Source organism: Pectinophora gossypiella, chromosome 14 (genome assembly GCF_024362695.1).
Source record: "Pectinophora gossypiella chromosome 14, ilPecGoss1.1, whole genome shotgun sequence".
NCBI lineage: Eukaryota > Metazoa > Arthropoda > Insecta > Lepidoptera > Gelechiidae > Pectinophora > Pectinophora gossypiella.
The window spans coordinates 11,412,993-11,433,572 of NC_065417.1; the positions used below are offsets into that span (position 1 = coordinate 11,412,993).

Sequence of the window (20,580 nt, forward strand, 5' to 3'; positions counted from 1 at the left end):
AGACACACCAATGCTGGTGTGTTCATTAAAGAAAATAAAAAAGTAAATATAAATAACATAAAATATGTTAACATTTATTCTAAGCAAGCGGAGCGAACGGACTTAGTGCGTTAGTACTGCATACTAAGTTCTTCTACATTATATTTCCTAGTTCAACTGAGATAAGTCAATCGAAAGCACTGATATCTTTTAAGCAGTTACGATTACGTCCAGCAGGGCTAATATTCGCAACGTGATAAAATTATCCATCGATTCAATAAATTTTGTCGCAATCGATAAGTTTGTGTTTTTCCCTAACACGCGTGCCACGTGTGTTTGTATTTTGACAGAACGACATGACTTATTTGGGTTCATTTATATCTATAAATGGGGCTTAAAGGAGTCGCCATACTGTGAATGTGGTCACCCGGATCAAACCATATCTCACATAGTGAACGAGTGCCCTCTGCACCAGTTCCCAGGTGGTATAGCCGAGCTGCATTGTGTGACTTGGTTAAGGGAGCTTAAGCTGGATATTTGATCCAGGCAGGATATTTTATTTTTGTCCGCCATACGCAATAATAATAATAATTTGGGTTCACATATTATCACCAATAGATAAAACGACATAATTATATCGTCAGTATCGATAAAATGACCGTGAGAAAATTTTATCACGTTGCGCATGTTAGCTCTACAGAACATGATTTTTCATAAAAGCGCTTACGTGGTTTTAAAGATAAGGGGACTATATGTACGGTCACGAGTACTAATATGTATACACTTTGATACCATGTCACATTAACTTTTTTGACAAATTAAACCGTAAGTCTCATTAAATGTCAAATATGATAGTGCGACAGGGTTTTAAAAAGGGTACATGATATTGCTCACGACTGTACTGTTGTTGTACTGTTGTTGAAGACTAAACGGTAGAAATCTTCCCGGCTAAGTAGTTAACGCCATATGCGTCAAATTTACAACAACTCACGTCAAAAAAAGGTAGAAAAACGCTACGTTAGCCGTCTGCCGCCGTGCCTACCAAATTACTTTAGTAAAAGTTCGTTACCTACACATAATTTCGTGGCTGACTTTGCAAACTGACGTATCACTGACGTATAAAAATAATTTGTGTCTTATTGACAATTGCAACAGCCTCCATCGTGTAGTGGTTAGAGCGTTAGGCTCACGATCTGGAGGTCCGGGTTTGATTCCCGATGGGGACATTGTCGAAATTACTTTGTGAGACTATCCTTTGTTTGGTAAGGACTTTTCAGGCTTGAATCACCTGATTGTCCGAAAAAGTCAGATGATTCCGTGGTTTGGGGGCACGTTAAGCCGTTGGTCCCGGCTATTAGCCGTAAAAACACCTCCACCAACCCGCAGTGGAGCAGCGTGGTGGAGTATGCTCCATACCCCCTCCGGTTGATTGAGGGGAGGCCTGTGCCCAGCAGTGGGACGTAAATAGGCTGTTTATTTATGTTATGACAATTGCAAAAGGTGCAAATCAGATTCACCAAAAATTTCAGATACTTACGTCAGTTAGTGACGTTAGCGATGATTTAAGTCCTTACTTGCACTTTAATTATGGATCTCTTGGTCGAAATAAAAAAAAAATGCGATTTTTTTGACTAATAAAATTAAAAACAAGCCAAAGTTCTGCTTTGCTATACAATAAATGCGGTTAGAAAAAAACCGACAGGATTTAAATTCTGTTACTTTTCAATCTTTTGACTTTTTATCCCTGACAGTGGAGAGTTTTATCCTTATTTACCTTGACATACGTACACTTGTCGAAAAGGCAAATGAGAGCAGTAATAATTCAGCAGTATAATGTGATGTATTTACAACTCGCTACGGTTAAGCGGCTCTGTTCCATTAAGACTTGTTTGAGGATTAACGAACCATGCAGACGTGAGCATTTTGTACGGCCCTTCATTGTACATGGATACTTAATGCGTAGTAACGGCCTCTGTGGTCCAGTGGTTGAGCGTTGGACTCACGATCCGTAAGCCCCGGGTTCGAATCCCGGTGGGGACATATCACAAAAATCACCTTGTGATCCCAAGTTTGGTTAGGACATTACAGGCTGATTGTCCGAAAGTAAGATGATCCGTACTCCGGAGTCACACACTATCCTGTATAAAGTCCTAATCTCACGTACGACTTTAACGGCATTGGGGGTTCGAATCCCGGTGGAGACTTTATCACAAAAATCACCTTGTGATCCCTAGTTTGGTTAGGACATTACAGGCTGATCACCTGATTGTCCGAAGTAAGATGATACGTGCTTCGGAGGGCACGTTAAGCCGTTGGTCCCGGTTACTATTTACTGATGTAAGTGAGTTATCGTTACATGCCATATCAGGGGCCTTTGGTAGCTCAATCGCAACCCTGACACCAGGGTTGATGAGGTTGGTATTCAACCTCACACGATAAGAAGAAGAACCTAGTATACTAAAGCACTATAGTCAGAGTTAAGAAACAACTAGTAATGAGGCGTAAAATATGCATGGAAGATAATGGGATCAGAGAGAACACACGAATTGCTTGACTTTAATAACGGTTGGTCATTAACGCAGCACTCGACGGATTATGAAGAATATAATAATATATTATGTACCTAAACATAACATAGACTGCCTATATATATACCTTATATAAAAAAATCTAGTATCTATTTACGCGTACTGCAGCCAGAAAGATATAGCTTATAGCGATAAGGCCGCCTTTGCCCACTTTTAGTTTTTCCTTGTACCTGTTATGTGTTTGTGTGTGCAATAGTGTTTATATATTAATTCATTATAATAAAGATTTAAAATAATATATATTATATACATATATACTTATAATGTGTATGTTACTGTTTATATGTATAAACAGTTACTGCAGTGGGTATATTGTTAATAATATAAACATATGTATTACATATACATATGTTTATATATATAAACATATACCCACTGCAGTAAGTAGTGCAAAATGATATACATGTATTTTATATATTGTGAGTACACAAGCGACCAACTGGGCACCCTCAGGCCTGTTGTCTTAAATTTTGTACCGGGTGAGAACCCTCAGCGCTCCCCATTTGTCCGGCCAAGTAGTTAACGCCATTTGTGACAAACCTACAATAAGTCACATAAAAAATGTCATACGCGACCGACTCACACTTTTTTGATTGAAGATGGCCAGCTTGGCATCAACATCAGAAACTGAGAGGATAGACTCCCAGTCCACGTTGTACATATCCTACATAAATGTTTCCCGATTAATACGATCGAAACTACGAACCAATATAACTTTATGTCTATGCTTGGGAGGCCTAATTCTAAAGGATGCGAACACTAGATCATGCCGTGAAAAGGCTGCAGCGTTCAACTGGCCATGACTGTCAACAAGATGGGGAGAGGACGTAACTATCAGATCTAATAGGGAGGGAAATGAGTTGGACCCAGAGGCAAAGAGTTTAAATCCAAGGAGTGAAGTAAAGAAAGGAGCGAGTTTGCCCGATGATCATTTTTAATTAAACAGGTGTTAAAATCCCCCATCACAATGGTATGCTGATATTCGGACCGGAGATCCGCTAAAGTGGCCTCCAGACTGTTAAAATAATTTATGTGACAATCCGGGCTATAAAAAATAATAAAAAATAAAATATTTTTTATTACGGGTAACTTGGACCCAGGTTGTTAGTAACAATGATTTCTTACTTACTAATATTAGTATTACATAGATACACAATACACACAATAAAATTGAAATAAAAATAAATAAAAATAAGACATTTATATACTGCTCCTCTGTACAAGTGACTCATGGAGCAATGAGTCATGTACGGACAGTCCAGCCTACTTACAATCACGCTCAGGATACTAAAAACACCCCTAACAGTATTTTATTGTGATGTAGGGAAACTATGTATTACTATCATTCCCGCTTGAAACAGATCTTTTACTGCCAGTTCTCATGGTTTGTCCATTAATAAAGAGATACTACTATCTCAAAGTGTACTCTGGGAAGAAAGCGTTTCCGTTGCCGTCGCCCACGTAGACAAAAGATACCTTACATACCTTATGTATACTATTACGACAGTCTATTCAAAACACATCAATAAATGAAATCTATAGACGTCCCTTTATCGGACTCATAGGAAGCGCTAGGGCAGAGCTATTCGTACAAATGATCACACAACATTTTATTAAAGTATAACTTCTTCACTATGTCGTGGTGTCGTGTCGTGGTGTGTGTGTCTATGGTGTGTCGTGTTTTAGAATTCATCATTTCATGATGTGTTCGACCATTTCATGAAATAGCTAACTTAAGTTAACCATATCGTTGAAACGTCAACGTTTAATATTTCAATCAACGTTTGGCCATATCGTTAATGCAGGCGGTGTTCATGTTATGTGGTGTAATAAAAATCCGAATGGTCGCTTAATTTCTTAGTTTCAATATTATTTACCTAATCGATATGGAAAATTGTACAATTATTAATCGATTATAATATCAATCAAGTTTTAAATATAATCGACGCCAGTGCCACTACCGGTGGATAGTGTTACTAATTTTACGATATGATTACCAGCGTTTGGTCACATCATGAAGTAATCATGCATTTAGTTGCTCATATCGTTAAACGTTTCGTGTTCATTGATCTGGCCAAACTACATCATGATGTGGCCAACAAATGATAATCCATCTCACGAAATATGACCTTTTCGTGAAATGATCGACTTTAAGATCTGGCCACGACAACTACATAATTAACTACTACATACTTTTTGGTCCATTAAGGAGATGCATGTTCCCAGCAGTGTGACGTATATATAAGCTTTATATTTAATATTGGGGTGATAATAAAATATGATATGCAGTACGCAATGGCCTATTGCCCATACCTGTAGACAGATCATTATGTTAGGGAGGATACCATCCCTAACTTGTCTTTTAGGGAGTAATATAAAATAATCATCAAATCGAACTAGTCAGATTTTCGTACGGAGTGCCCGGTGTGTGATGTAAAAGTAATTCTACCAAGCATACTGGGGCCAGTGTGGATTGATGGAGAATCATTATAATCATCTTCTCCTTAACATTACGTAACTCTGCCCAACTGGGCACCCTCAGGCCTGTTGGCTAAACGTTGTACCGGGTGAGAGCCTTCAGCGCTCCCCATTTGTCTAGCCCAGTAGTTAACAATAAGTCACGCCAAAAATACACTGTCCATAAATCACATCTTAGTAAGATTAACAGAAGGATAACAGAACAGATCTCAATCTAGTTCTTCACAATCCAACTTCAGAATCACAATTCTTTCCTTTCCAATTACCCTCTTATTAAAATGCATAAAAGTCATTTATTCCGTAATGGCATTCAGCAAAGCAGTAGCTCTTTCAAGATACAACTGGGTTCGAAACTCCCAAGACTATTAACTGTCAAGGAATAAATTGTGGAAAACTTAAAAAAAGCATTTAGAAAAGGAAACCGCATTGAAATCACTCGAGCGCGAATGAAATGGCGCTGTTATTGTTGCAATTTTAGTTGAGAAAATACAAAATGTAAGATTTTTCTGGAAAATGCTTACATTTCATTATTTTATTAGCCAATGTGCACGGGAAGCGAACTCAGTAGTGACGTTGCATGAAGGATTGTTTAGAACAAACTGCAAGTTATATGAATCGTATGAGGTATGCAGTTTACATTCTAACAACATAACATGAAATCACGTTTGTATCGTACAGTCATGAGCCCACTTTAGGACTCTGTCGCACTAACATATTTGACATTTAGTGAGACTTTCAGTTCAATTTGTCAAATAAGTTAATGTGACATGGTACCAAAGTGTATAAGTACATATTAATGCTCGTGACCGTACATGGTACTTATATATGAGAGATGTAACGAATACTGAGGGGGACGATTCAGACCATGCATGATTTTGAGTTAATATCAAGTAGAAACTCGTCGCAAAATTCGTGACTTTTTTATATTTTTCAGAAACTTAGAAGATAGACGTGCACGTCAATAACAAGTTTATTTAAGAAAATAAAAAAATAAATATAAAAAACATAAAGTAAAGCGGACGAAAGCGGTACGTTAGTACTGCTTACCAATCAAAAGTTCTTCTACATTTTATATTTCCTACTTCAATTGAGATAAATCAATCGAAAGCACTGTGAAGTCACATTGTGATATCTTTTAAGCAGTTACGATTACGTCCTGCAAGGCTAACATGCGTGATAAAATTATCGATCGATTCAATAAATTTTGTCGCAATCGATAAGTTTGTGTTTTTCCCTAACATGCGTGGCACGTTTGACAGAACGACATGACTTTAGTTTCACATATTAGCACCAATCGACAAAACGACATAATCTCCTTCTATCGTGTGGGTAGTGAGGTGGAGTACCAACCTCATCAACCCTGGTGTGAGGGTTACTATTGAGCCGCCAAAGGCCCCTGACATGGCTCATGTAACGACTACTTACTTACATCAGTAATTAGTAACCGAGACCAACGGCTTAACGTGCCTTCCGAAGCACGGATCATCTTATTTTTGGACAATCTGGTGATCAGCCAGTTAATGTCCTAACCAAACTAGGGACCACAAAGTAATTTTTGTGATATGTGTCCACCGGGAATCGAACGCGAGAGCTCCGGATCGTAAGTCCAACGCTCAACCACTGGACCACGAAGGTCACGGAGGTGGACGACATAATTATATCGTCAGAATTGATAAATTGACCATGACAAAACTTTATCACATTGCGCAAGTTAGTCCTACTGGATTCCCCTACTATCATGGACATGAAAACAGTAGTGTGTTAGTAGCCTTTTTGCGACCGGCTACTTAAAGCTTGTCATCGTTAACCCCTACACGCACTGTTAAACTGAGCCACTTTTATGGTAAGTGTACTTTAACCGTTTGCGTGCACTTCCTGCCGAAATGACCTACGAGTACATAAACAACTATACTCGTTGAAATGACCCACACAAAATGACACATAACGGAGTCACGAAACAAGTTATTTAAAAATGAGTATTGTTGAAACATTCCTACTTTACATACTACTTACCATAAACACTTCTTACATCATCATCATCAGCCCATTCACGTCCCCACTGCTGGGGCACGGGCCTTCCCTATGGATGGATAGGGAGATCGGGCCTTAAACCATCACGCGGGCCCAGTGCGGATTGATGGTTATTAACGACTGCGAATGCAGCCGGGACCAACGTCTTAACGTGCCTTCCGAAGCACAGAGGAGCTCGAAATGAAAACTTTTTTTTGTGGTCACCCATCCTATGACCGGCCTTTGCGAAAGTTGCTTAACGCAACAATCGCAGACCGAGCGCGTTTAACGCTGCTCCACCGAGCTACTCGCTTCTTCTTACATACTTATTTCTTATTTTACTTACTTTTTTAATTTTATTCCTACTTCACTTTTTTTATTACTTGGGTAATACCTCTTTTGGGGTGTTGGTTGATATTTTCCTTCACCGCTGAGCATATGATCTAAAGATCTTCGAAAACAAATTCGAAATCATTAGGCACGTGTGTGGATTCAAACCTGCGACCTCACAATGAGGATCAAGCATTCTTCCAACTGGACTACCACGGCTCTCTTAAGGTTACCACACGTTACATTATACAGCCATTCAATGAATGATCTTATTGGCCGATACGAACGGCCACCGTGGTCCAGTGGTTGAGCGTTGTGCTCACGATCCGGAGATCCCGGGTTCGAATCCCGGTGGGGAAAAAATCACAAAAATTACTTTGTGATCCCTAATTTGGTTAAGATATTACAGGCTGATCACTTGATTGTCCGAAAATAAGATGATCCGTGCTTCGGAAGGCACGTTAAGCCGTTGGTCCCGGTTATTACTTACTGATGTAAGTACGTAGTCGTTACATGAGTCATGTCAGGGGCCTATGGCGGCTCAGTAATAACCCTGACACCAGGGTTGATGGGGTTGGTAATCCACCTCACAATCCACACGATAGAAAAAGATTGGCCGATAAGTCGAACCGTTTAAATAGGTAGTTACTTACATTATTTTTCTTTATTTTTTTAAATTATAACAAAACTGTCATCACAATTGTATTAAAAGCGAAATGTGAAAAACAAAGAACTGTCACGTAACGTAAAGCTCAAACAAAAAAAGTCGCAATCATTGTGTAGTCCTCTCAACTGGGCTCCCGTATAGACAATTATTATCGACTGGTGGAATCCAGTATTAAATTACTTTTTGTTGCCAACAAAACGGCTCTCGGCCGACTATGACAATGCCCTATTCAGCCTCTGTATAGGTTGTATACAAACTAGGAGCGTAGAAACAAAGGTGGAGCCACATCAAAGTTTGCCAGTACGCTAAAACAATTGAAATATGCACAAATACAATGGTGATTCACAAAGCCCGTTGGAGTTAAATGCAGATTATCAATATTGTTTTTTTGTTTTTCAGTTTATGTGTACGTCCGTAGTATTAAACGTCCTTTATAATATTATTGTAATATAGATCACTCAGCGATCCCCATTTGTCCGGCCAAGTAGTGAATGCCATTTGCGGCAAATCTACAATAAGTCACGTCAAAAAAATGTACAGGTACATTTCAGGCCTCCCCTCAATGAACATTGGGTTGGTAGGTGTTTTTACGGCTAATAACCGGGACCATCGGCTTAACGTGCCCTGCGAAACACGGAATCATCTTACTTTTTCGGGAAATCGGGTGATTTAAGCCAAAGTCCTTACCAAACAAAGGACTGACTCACAAAGTGATTTCGACAATAGTGAGATCGTGAACCTAACGCTCTAACCACTAGACCACGTAGGCTGTTCCAAAAGTCTATAGAATTATAAAATAATTGTTATTACATTCTTCAATGTATAGACATACCTAAACAATACAAAAGCATCCAAATAATGGATAAAAGCAAATATGTACGTATAATGAACATAGAGGAAGCAAGAGGAATATGTCAAGACCGAAGGAAATGGAAATCCAGTCTCTGCTTACGTCGGCGGGGTATAGGCGTAAGTTTTTATAATTATCTCCGTATGCTGTCCGTATATGGTACAACTATTTAGGTTATAACTTAATGACACTTTCTACTACTTACCTGTTTCCGTGGTTTACACCATCCTTGTTCTAAATACTTTATGATAACGGCTGCCTCACACTACAATATCCATCTTAGGACTCCGTAAACTAGCTGCAAATTGTCTTCGTAGCTCTCTTTTTTAGGATGTGTCTAAAAGCCTATTAAATAGACCAGTTTTTGGAAGTACTTTCAGTGTCCATGACAACCTCATGTGTTTATTATTTTTCGACCAAGTTTTAACAAAACTGAAACAATTTTGGTCAAACTCTCACTTTGACTTCTAATATCTTCTTTTTAATGATAATCTGATTTGGCTGTTTTAATTTTTTCAGCTAGAGGTCCACTTCCTTAGGGATACGTATGCAGTAAAATTAAAGAACTATTGAGAAGTGCCGACAAAATAATTATTACTGAAGTACTTAAGGTAAAAAATCTTGATAAAGGTACAAAATGGGTCATATCTTCCTAACCATAAATAGTCGCTGAACACACATGGGGCTGTTTCTGGTAGCTAATGAGCCCCTCTATCCAATTTTTCATTTTGAACGTGAACTTCTGGGCCACCCTGTATATTAAAATAATTTAAAATTATGAACAGAATTATTTTTGCTATCTATATTGCTTCTCTTTAGTTTGATCAGAATTATAACGGATGGAAGATATAATTGTTCGTGGTTGTAATAAAAAAGGTCATAAATACCTAAACACAATGCTAAAAGATGCATGAGTCTGAGGTTATTATTATTAGTATGTCATTTCCATATCTCGGGCCTATGGAGTCCCGGACTTTTGGAATGCGTGCGTGGGGCCGAAGCCAACACGTAGAGGCCCCTTAAGACAGTTTAATCTAAATGTGGTGCGACACCAACCGGCGATTATCCCTGTATGCACTATGGGAGAGCACCCAAAGACAATCCCCGGTTCGTGTAGGACTATTGCAGATTATTATTATTAGCCTGTGCGGCACGCTGAGAGGTGAGGATATGGTATCCCGACGTGCCGGCAGAGTAGGGGAATGATTGGTGATGACGATGATAAAGTAGAAGCAACAGCAAGAGGAATATATACAGTTTATTAAAAACACTTCACAAACTTAGTAACATAGTCACAAACATAATAGTTCACAATATACACATTTCACAAAAGAATCAAGACTTAGGAATTAGAGGGCACGGCCCTAAACAGTATAATATACTTGTTGTTTTAATGAAGGTCGGGGATGCAGTGAGTCAAAAGTGAGTAAAATGAAAGGAAATGCGAATGGAATGGAATGAGAATTTCGTAATTTAAAATGATGATGGTCCGAACAAAAGGCCAGTATGTGCAGAGTTTGTACTCTGCTACACCTGTATGATCCCACTGCTGAGCAAAGGCACCCATGTCTTTCCAAGTATCCCGGTTCTGTGCGAGCTCTATCCAGTCTTTTCGATAACCGTCAAGTCTGAGGTTAAACGAAGGAATATCTTTACAGCACCATCTATATTGTTTTGAGGAACTGGCCTGGAAAATTCCTCGTTATTGTACAAGTGTGGATGTCACGTCTACCTACATTCTACACTCGCAGTCGTACTTCCTCTCCCTGACAATCTGCTGGTGAGATCGCTCCCCGCCGAGCTCAGCGACAGTTCACTATTCATAATGAAATCCTTACACCCGGTGCACTTACAAACAGATACACTATAAGTACAATTAGTGGAGTTTTAAGTATGCTAGAACACTGGCCGTGTAATAGGTACTTACTTTCATCATCATCAGCCCATTAACGTCCCCACTGCTGGAGCACGGGCCTTCCCTGTCATCACGGGGGCCAGTGCGGATTGATGGTTATTAACGACTGCTAATGCAGCCGGGACCAACGGCTTAACGTGCCTTCCGAAGCACGGAGGAGCTCGAGATGAAAACTTTTTTTTGTGGTCACCCATCCTATGACCGGCCTTTGCGAAAGTTGCTTAACTTCAACAATCGCAGACCGAGCGCATTTACCGCTGCGCCACCGAGCTCCTCACTTTACCGAGGTATACTTTAAAGTTCATTAAACTGAAATCAAAAATTATTTTATTCGGACAACATATCAAGGTGTTAGCCTTAGAGTAATCGGCCTCGGCTCAGGGTTCTTTCAAATATTTTTCCTCTCAGACGACGCCCTGAGCCGAGGTTCGACCCCAACTGGGCACCCTCAGGCCTGTTGTCTTAAACGTTGGACTGGGTGAGAGCCTTCAGCGCTCCCCATTTGTCCGGCCAAGTAGTTAATGCCATCTGCGGCAAATCTACAATAAGTTACGTCAAAAAAAGAAACAAAAAGTGCAATCGGAGGTCTGAAAAGAACACTTACAAACCTACTAAGTGAGTATGAATTTACAAAATAAACTGGCCTATATTCGAATTTGTCGCAAATAAAGTTGTCCAGGCTTAATATAAATTCATAAAGTTACGCCAGTAATCCCTAATGGGGTGGGCAGAGCCACAAATAATCCAAAAAAACTCCGTAAGACTAAATTATTTAATTTTAATTTTGTACAAGTATTAAGTACAATCTCTAAAACAGCATTAATGCCATAACAGTAGGCTAAACACCCCACAGCCGGTCACACTCCTCGGTGCGCCAAACAAACGGCTTTTAGAATTCATTCATTTCATTCAGACCTTCGCTTTAGAATTCTCTAAACGCTTCTACACCTACACACACACACACACATAAACAGCCTATATACGTCCCACTGCTGGGCACAGGCCTCCCCTCAATCAACCGGAGGGGGTATGGAGCATACTCCACCACGCTGCTCCACTGCGGGTTGGTGGAGGTGGTTTTACGGCTAATAGCCGGGACCAACGGCTTAACGTGCCCTCCGAAGCACGGAATCATCTTACTTTTTCGGACAATCAGGTGATTCAAGCCTGAAAAGTCCTTACCAAACAAAGGACAGGTTCTACACCTAAATAAGAAAATATTCCTTCACATTTTCGCTGTCGCCCCGTGGCCGCGAATTTAGCGGAGACCAAAGGAGTTGAACGGTGATATAAAAAAGCTATGTTTGGTGGAAATCGGTTCAGGTCTTCAAGGTCATCAGGTCGTTAAATGTGATAGGAATGTTACAAGCTCAGTTTGCTTGCAAGCATATGTGGGATAAGTTTTAATCTTTTAATCGACTGGTGTTAGATTAATATGAGTAAAACGAGACATCCTTGTCTCCAGAAAAGAACGTAGATTTTAAGCAATTTATTTATCATATTTACTTACCATTTACAACCCAATAACCCAATCCCAGGCTCAATGATAACCCTGACAACAGGGTTGATGGGGTTGTTAATCCACTACACAACCCACACGACAGAAGAAGAAGAAGATGTTTACCGTTTTTTGTGCGAATATATCCGCTTCCCGATTACCTTAGGGCCGCGACTGTTATTCTCAAGCAGAGGCATCGAAGGTCCCGGGGAGATATGGGCGAATATTTCTCCTGTACCCAAGGTATATTCGTGGCGAGCAGTAAAGCGGAATTGTTACCCGGGATTCGGGACAGATTCGAGCCAGTGTAAGACACTCGAGTTATTCTATTCTGCCTATCATTTTACTATGAACATTGGGCACAAAGTGGAAAGGAATTGAGTTATGCATAAGTATACTATAAAATAGTAGTAGTAGTAATGTTACAAAGGAAAAGTATTGTTGACTAATTTTATGAATTAATTAATCTCCCTAGCATTATCTTGTTTTTCACAGGGTCTGCTTACCTAACCTGAAAATTTGACAGGTCCGGTTTTTTACAGAAGCGACTGTCTGTCTGACCTTCCAACCCGCGAAGGAAAAACTAGACCAATATAGTAATACAGGTTAGGTCACATACCTCGGAAAATGCATTTCTTGGGAATTTGGGTTTTTTTCACGATGTTTTCCTTCACCGTTGAGCATGTCATAATGAAAACAAATTCGACAATCACTGGTTAAGACCTGTGCTGGATTCGTGCTGGAAGCGTTCTACCAACTGGGCTACCATGGCTCGGTAAAATAGGTAAGTGATACTTACATATCTAGGTCTATGATTTTTGAGTGATTGGCATAAAAAAAATCAATAGTAATTGGATGTTTAGATTAGTTGTCAGCAAAATGGTCAAGTTAGGTTAGCGGATTCTGTTAAAAAACAAAAAAAACTAAAAAATGATGATTGATTGTTGATTGATGGTTGATTGTTTTTGATTTTTGTTTTGATTGTTTGATGTAAAATTGTCCGAAATAAAACACAATGGTGCTAATTCCTGTAAATACCATCTAATTTTATTTTAAGTTATATCTGTCATTTTCTTATCCGCCGAAAAGGAAAGGGACGGGTAATCGACAAGCATAAAATTTATGGAACACACGTCAATTTTAAGCACAAATCTAAACCAACCGTCTAAAAATTTTACGTCAGTCAATAACCCGACACATTAATTTACTCATTCTTCCTAAAATTAAGAGCTGTGAATCATCCGTCCCTTTCCTTTTCGACGGATATGAAAATGACGGATATAACTTAAAATAAAATTAGGCGGTGTCTCCAGGAATCGGGGCCATTTTCTTTTTATATTTTTTTTGGTAATATCGGGATAAAGCCATAGAGATGTAATTAAAATAGGTATTATATGTTAAACCAGTTAGGAAAACAATTATAAGTTTAATTAGATTTATTACTTAATATCCTTTTTTTAATCAGTTTAAGGTCATTTCCAGAAACCGTTTACTTATTTCTTGAAGTTGTTTAAATAACGAATTTGAGGTTACATGATAAACGGCACAATGTGAGCTGAATATTTCGTAATATATGAGTTCCAATGTACGCATTTTCACAGAAAAACACGCAGTAACGCAACGCAGCGCCTCTGTGTAAATTCTTTATACATATAATAATAATGATTGTTAGAAAACAAATCTTCGGTACTTACCTAAGTAAATGTTCCGTTACTGTATGCAGTCTTGTACAATTTCAGCGAGGGATTTACTCAGAATATGTATTTAAGCTCGCACGGGCGTTTTCCTTGCTAATTCTCCTTTATGCTGAAATATAATTAATTTCTGTTGAATTTCCTGGAATTTCAATGGAGACTATTTAAGGAATATTGTACCAACCTACCTATTTATACCAAGTTACCTGTTTATTTATATAATACAAATATTCATAAACATTTACAACATTGAAAATTAGAGCATTAAGGACAACTGCACAACCATAGGCTCGACACCCAAAAATTTATGTAGTTTATACTTAAACGAGGTTACAACTACATGCTTACTATTTTGTCGTTAAAGCGACCACCGTGGTTGTACCACTATATTGTCGTAGTGAGATATGCCCCTTAGACCGCATCATTACTTACCATCAGATAAAATTGTGGTCAAAATACGAACCTATCGTAAAAAACATGCATTCCTGTAGAACTTTATTTTAAGTTATACCTGACATTGTATTTTCAGCCAAATAGGAAAGGGATTATAGCAAATATTTAGGATTAAGGGCATATAGCAAATAGGGAAATTTTATGGAACACATACGATAATTTTAGGCAGAAATCTTAGGCCAGGCGCGCAATACGAGTTTTTCGCCGCGCGGCAGAAAAGAGCAGCGGCCTAATGTCGCACTGTAATACTGCGCCGCTGCGGTGGCTCTGCCGTCAAGTGCGCGCAATACAATTTAAAACTGTTTGGTACAGAATTACAGTGTGACATTATGCCGCTGCTTTTTCTGCCGCGCGGCGAAAAACTCGTAGTGCGCGCCTGGCCTTAAATCCCTCTTAAAATTTTACATTGACCAATAACCCGACAGAATTGACAGCCCGTTTGCCGTGTACTGTTCACACGTGACGGTTTGCATACCAACGAGATAAATACCTATTTAATTCGCTCGGGCAAAATTAATTATTTAATTTATTGAATTCATTTATTTTAAAATTACCAACCGTCAATCATCCTCTTCCTTTTCGGCGAAAAAGAAAGTGACAGGTATAAAATTTAAAATAAAATTAAATTTTTCGCCTGCAGTACGCTCCCGGTAATGATTTATTTGTATTTGAGCTGAGCACATTATCCTTGTCGCTAGTAGTAGTTTACCCAGTATTCGTATTTTAATAATAAACAATGAGTCCACTTTGCTTCTAAGTTACCTACTTTAGTATTCTGCACTCAAAGCACTAGGTATTATTTATTTTAAGACAAATGTGGGCACGGCATTAAAAAGGCGTCATAAAACCGGGCACTTTACGGGCGAAAGGTAAATATTGACAATCTTTAGTGGCGATAAAATCAACTACTACACTAAAACTTGTGCCATAAGAGTGGTTTCTGCGAAAATGGTACCTCCTAATAGCGCGCTATCTCTTATCCGCGGGGTAGGTAGAGGTATAGGTATATCAAATACCCGCACTTCTCGCCAAGTCCCATGTAATACTGCCGAGCCTCTAGCCATTAACCGCGCACTAAGCGTGAAAATCACGTGATATCATCTAACATGAATTCAAACTCATATATTCGAATTCTGTGATTTTTAGAGCCCTCCCCTCAATCAATCGGAGGGGATATAGAGCATACTCCACCACGCTACTCCTCGGCTGGTTGGTGGAGGTGTCTATTACAGATAGATAGATAAAATACTTTATTGAGCACAATGGACACAAGATACAGAAATAAGGACAACAGATACAGAAAGGCACAACAGGCGGCCTGCTGCTTGAGCAATAATGCAGTAATTTCTAAACACAGCTTCTTTTTCTTATCGTGTGGATTACCAACCTCATCAACCTGGTGTCAGGGTTATTATTGAGCTGACATGACTCATGTAACGACTACATACTTACTTACATCAGTAAGTAGTAACCGGGACCAACGGCTTAACGTGCCTTCCGTAGCACGGATCATCTTACTGACGGACAATCAGGTGATCAGCCTGTAATGTCCTAATCAAATTAGGGATCACAAAGTGATTTTTGTGATATGTCCCCACCGGGATTCGAACCCGGGGCCTCCGGATCTTGAGACCAACGGTCAACCACACACACACACACATACACAAATGTGAATTATGTATATATAAGGGTTACAGTTGTTATTACTCCCATGTGTCTTGATGAGAATATATTAGTATATATACGATTCAACTCACGCCTATTATCCACCGGGGTAAGCAGAAACAATGGAATTCCATTTGCTTCGATCCTGACACACTTCTCTCGCTTCCTCCACATTCGTCAATCGTTTCATACACGCATGCCGGTGCAGAGTAGATCGTACTGAACCTTTTCTGAAGGACATCTCTGATCTGGCCCTGGGGCCCTATCTCAATAGGACCGCGGTGGCGCACCATTTCGGCACCACGAAAAAAATGTACCGTAAGTATGCAGTTGTTGTTATTATATATGATGTTGATACACACACACATACACATGCACACACATACACAGACACACACACGCACACGCGCACACATTTTGTTTGTTTAATTGATTGATTTGATTTTTATAATTGTTACAGTTAGATTATAATATTACTGTTTCCGCAAAAATGTACGACGGAACCCTGCTTTCCAAGTCATAAGTTTTCCACTTAGTTTGGAAGTCAGTGAACCATGCTTTGTACCATGTTCTAGTTAAAAATAAGCTCAATGTAGTAAACATTGTTACTGTAACTGTTGTCAATATACTATTTATTTATTATGTATTATTGATTGAGTTGAGAAAGGGTTTATAGGTACTACTGCATATATTGTGTTGGTAGCAATGGTCGGCCCCTTTATCTTTATCCGGCCAAAGCACATCTACAATACTAGCTTACCTAGGGTATACTCTGAACCAAAGCACATACAATCACTGTATTTTTTCATTTAAAATTCAACGCGAAGTTATAACGCGTAATATCTACTCCGTCTGCCATTACCTTCAATAAGGAATATAAATGAAAAACATTTGAGACGCGGTTCATTTCCAAATAAGATTACTAAAATGCCCTTTTTATGAACGAAGGGAAATGTGAACGAAGTCGAGAAAACGGAAATATAACAAATTCAAGAATACATTTCTCCTGACGACAAAACATAAAATGTAAGGTGCGTAAGTTGTTGTTTTTAGAGATTTTTGCGTTTGTGTTTTGTGTTTCTCTAGTTTACGCACCCGACAGGGCCTTCCCAGTGCCCTGTTAATCAAAAGAACCATGACCGTAACTGAATGAGACCCGTCCTCCCCTTCCAACAGCTAATTTATTGTATTTCGAATTAATTCTAACTTCAAATTCCATAGGGTTTAGTAATAAAATTAAAAAAAATTGTCGAAAATCGAAATAGGCTGAAACAATGTTGTACGATCACGAGCATTAATATGTATACACTTTGGTACCATGTCACATTAACTTTTTGACAAATTGAACTGTAAGTCTCACTAAATGTCAAATATGTTAGTGCGACAGAGTCCTAAAGTGGGTACATTATATTGCTCATGACTGTACATGTTACAAGTGTCAATGTTTATTTTAGAAGTATATTTTACAATCCCTCTTCTTTTTTGATAAACGTAATTTACACGTACTTGTGAGTAACTTGGAGCTTGTGAACGTGTAGACTAGTAAGTTTGATAAACGCGGCACGGGTCTGTTGTCATTTTCATACCGAGAAAGACCCCTAAGCGCTCCCCACTTCTCCGGACAAGTTGTTAATGCCATCTGCGGCAAATATGCCACGTCAAAAAAATATTTAGAACCGAACTGCACTTGAACTGTTACATTAACGGTTGCCTGGAAGAAACGCTTTATGCGATAAGGCCGGCAATTGACATGTATTTATTACCAAAATTAAACTAAGTTAATAAGTAAAACGATTGAACTTACACAATTTTTCTTTCGTACCCTCATAATGTGAAAAGTATTTTTTTTGTTACTATTCACAAAACGTTTTAAAAAGTTTATGACATCCGTTTATTGAATTCCCCGGAACAGAGAGAATTCATTTACTTACATCCAGTAATTGTTTTAATTTTAACGAAGGGACCGTTATATCTTACTCGTATTTTAATTACAAACCTTAGCCTAGCCTGGATTTCTACCTACTTGAGCTGAATTGGCATGTTATACAAAAAGGTTATAAATATACAGTTGTTATATCCACACTAATAATTATTATAAATAACAACAATAATAATTATTATAAATAACAATAATAATTATTAGTATGGATATAACGTACCATGACGTTTTTAATAAATTTGTCGTGTCTTATTAAGTGTCCAATCGTATTGCCTTTTCTGTTCTCGATGACGTTAGTTAGCCTACATTAATATTTTTTATCATTTATCAACGTATATTATAGAGGCACATAGGACGTGTCCAGATGATTGTATTTACGAGCATGTCGTAAACTATATCCCACGACTATATCCCAATTGGGGTAGTAAGAGGTACATCCATCGCAAGATGAACTAACTCTCCACACGCCATCTAGACACTAACAGAAAGTTAGACCAACGTGATAGGTGGTGAGCCGTATCACTAATGAATTGTGTGCAATCCATCAAGAATTCATCCAATAATTACTATACATTTTAATCTCATGATGAGTTATTACATATTTGTGTATATCACGTGTATATATATACGTACATAAGTATAACACCTTATGAAAAAGTACCAGTATCAAGTGGTGTAAATGTATATAATATCAGGTTATTAACATCTAAGCAGTGTTTGGCTAAGCGAAATAATTTGAAACTCTTGCCTACTTTGCAGGCGTATATTGTGCTTTATATCGTAGGTATCTATAAACAAATCGTGGTTAACTTACATCGTGACCTAGTTAAACTTCATAAAATAGTCGTAGCACTATTAGATTTCACGTAGCGGTGGTTACGGAAACGCTACGAGAGTCGTAGCTCGTAGCAAGCTCAAGGGCTTTCAGAGGTAACTCAACTAAGATACGTGTACATTACGTAGTAAACGATACTTAGTGTTAGAGGTAGGTTAGTTTAAGAATGTTAAATGTTTAGGTAACATGAATACTGTTACTTATGCCCAGTTTACGGAGATGCGGCGTGTCGCGCGGTGTTATCAAACATTATAAATGAATGAGAGTGTTCACAGAGCAGCGATAAAGCGCGCGCGCTAACAAGCCCTTCTCTGCTGGATTGTGAGCAAAGAGGATGCATAGCCATATAGTAAATAACAATACTACGTATAGAAAGGACACTTTTTCCCCGCACCAATTCTAGCTTGAGTTCCCCCCCAAATTGCATGTTATCGTCGTATCTTAATTTAAATAAACTGATGGGCTATGTTCTCTTCAACATAGTCAACCCATCAGAAATATGTTTTAATTAATTTCAGCACAAATCTAAAACTACCATCTAACAAACATTGGCCAATAACCCGACAGAATTAAGTTGACAGGACACGTTTTGCATACAAGCAAAATACCTATATGATTCGCACGGGTTATTCATTCGATCACTTTTTTAAAATTAACCAGATGTCAATCATCCATCCCTTTCCTTTTCGGCGGATAAAAAAAATACACTCAAAATAAAATTAGATGGTGTCTACAGGAATTAGCACTATTATATTATTATATTTAATCTAAGTATATTTAAGTTAATAAGGCTACAATTATCTGTTATTTTCTATAAGTAGTTAAAATAACGAGCGTAAGGTTCAAGCAGGTACATCAGCAAAGAAAAGGTTTCATAATAACACAATCCCTACTTAACTTATTTCCGCGGCTTTTTGCTCTATATATGATAATACCCTGTTTGATAATAAAGTAACCTAAAGTCTCGCTTGGTATAAAAGAGTATGATAAAGTATTACGTCAGTTGAGTCCTCATTAAAAATACCTGCTTCCCACGTAACGTACCTACTTAGGTATTTTAACATAGATATGACTTGTGATGACTTGATATTTGAATATTATGAGATTCAAGAGTATAACTTTTGATATTACTACTGCTCTTAGATGGGAGGTTCTCGACCTATTCAAACAATTCAGCAATTCTCTTGAATAATGTTATATTTTCATAAACAATTTTAACTTTCGAACTCTTCATAGTAGATTCCCGCAACCGATAAAAATTCCCGCCACCTCCATTCAAAAGTTCCCGTCTGAAAAAGAAGAAATCAAAACTAAAATCAAAAGAAAGGATGTCACTTAAATATTATTTATTCGTACACTAAAACCCTATCTACTTGTCCTACTTATACGGGGTGTTAGTGACATCGTAACAAATACTGAGGGGGATGCTGCAGCTCTTCATAACATTCCATTGCATAAGTTAATTGAAAACAAAATCAAAAAACAATCAAGAATTTTGCGACGGAAAATTATCTCAGAATCATGGTCTGAATCATCCCCCTCAGTATTCGTTACGATGTCACTAACACCCTGTACATTATCATATATGTAGAAGAATAATATGAACACAGACAACTGCGAGTGGAGTCCTCATTAAAAATGCCGGCGTGGAACGTAACGAATACAATCATATGTGAATG

The 20,580-nt window shown here is 38.3% G+C and overlaps 1 protein-coding gene across 2 annotated transcripts in view; it reads right to left on the reverse strand.

Moving 5' to 3' along the window:
- LOC126372820 (brain protein I3-like) overlaps positions 1-20,580 on the reverse strand; it is a 503,203-nt gene that overhangs the window by 477,123 nt on the left and 5,500 nt on the right. The window contains exon 3 of one of the 2 annotated variants that reach the window (XR_007567221.1): positions 7,879-7,916. The exons of the other annotated variant lie outside the window; for it this stretch is intronic. The gene's annotated coding sequence lies outside the window, so the exon portion shown is untranslated. Of the gene's footprint in view, positions 1-7,878; positions 7,917-20,580 lie in introns of those variants that run through there. 2 annotated transcript variants of the gene reach the window in all.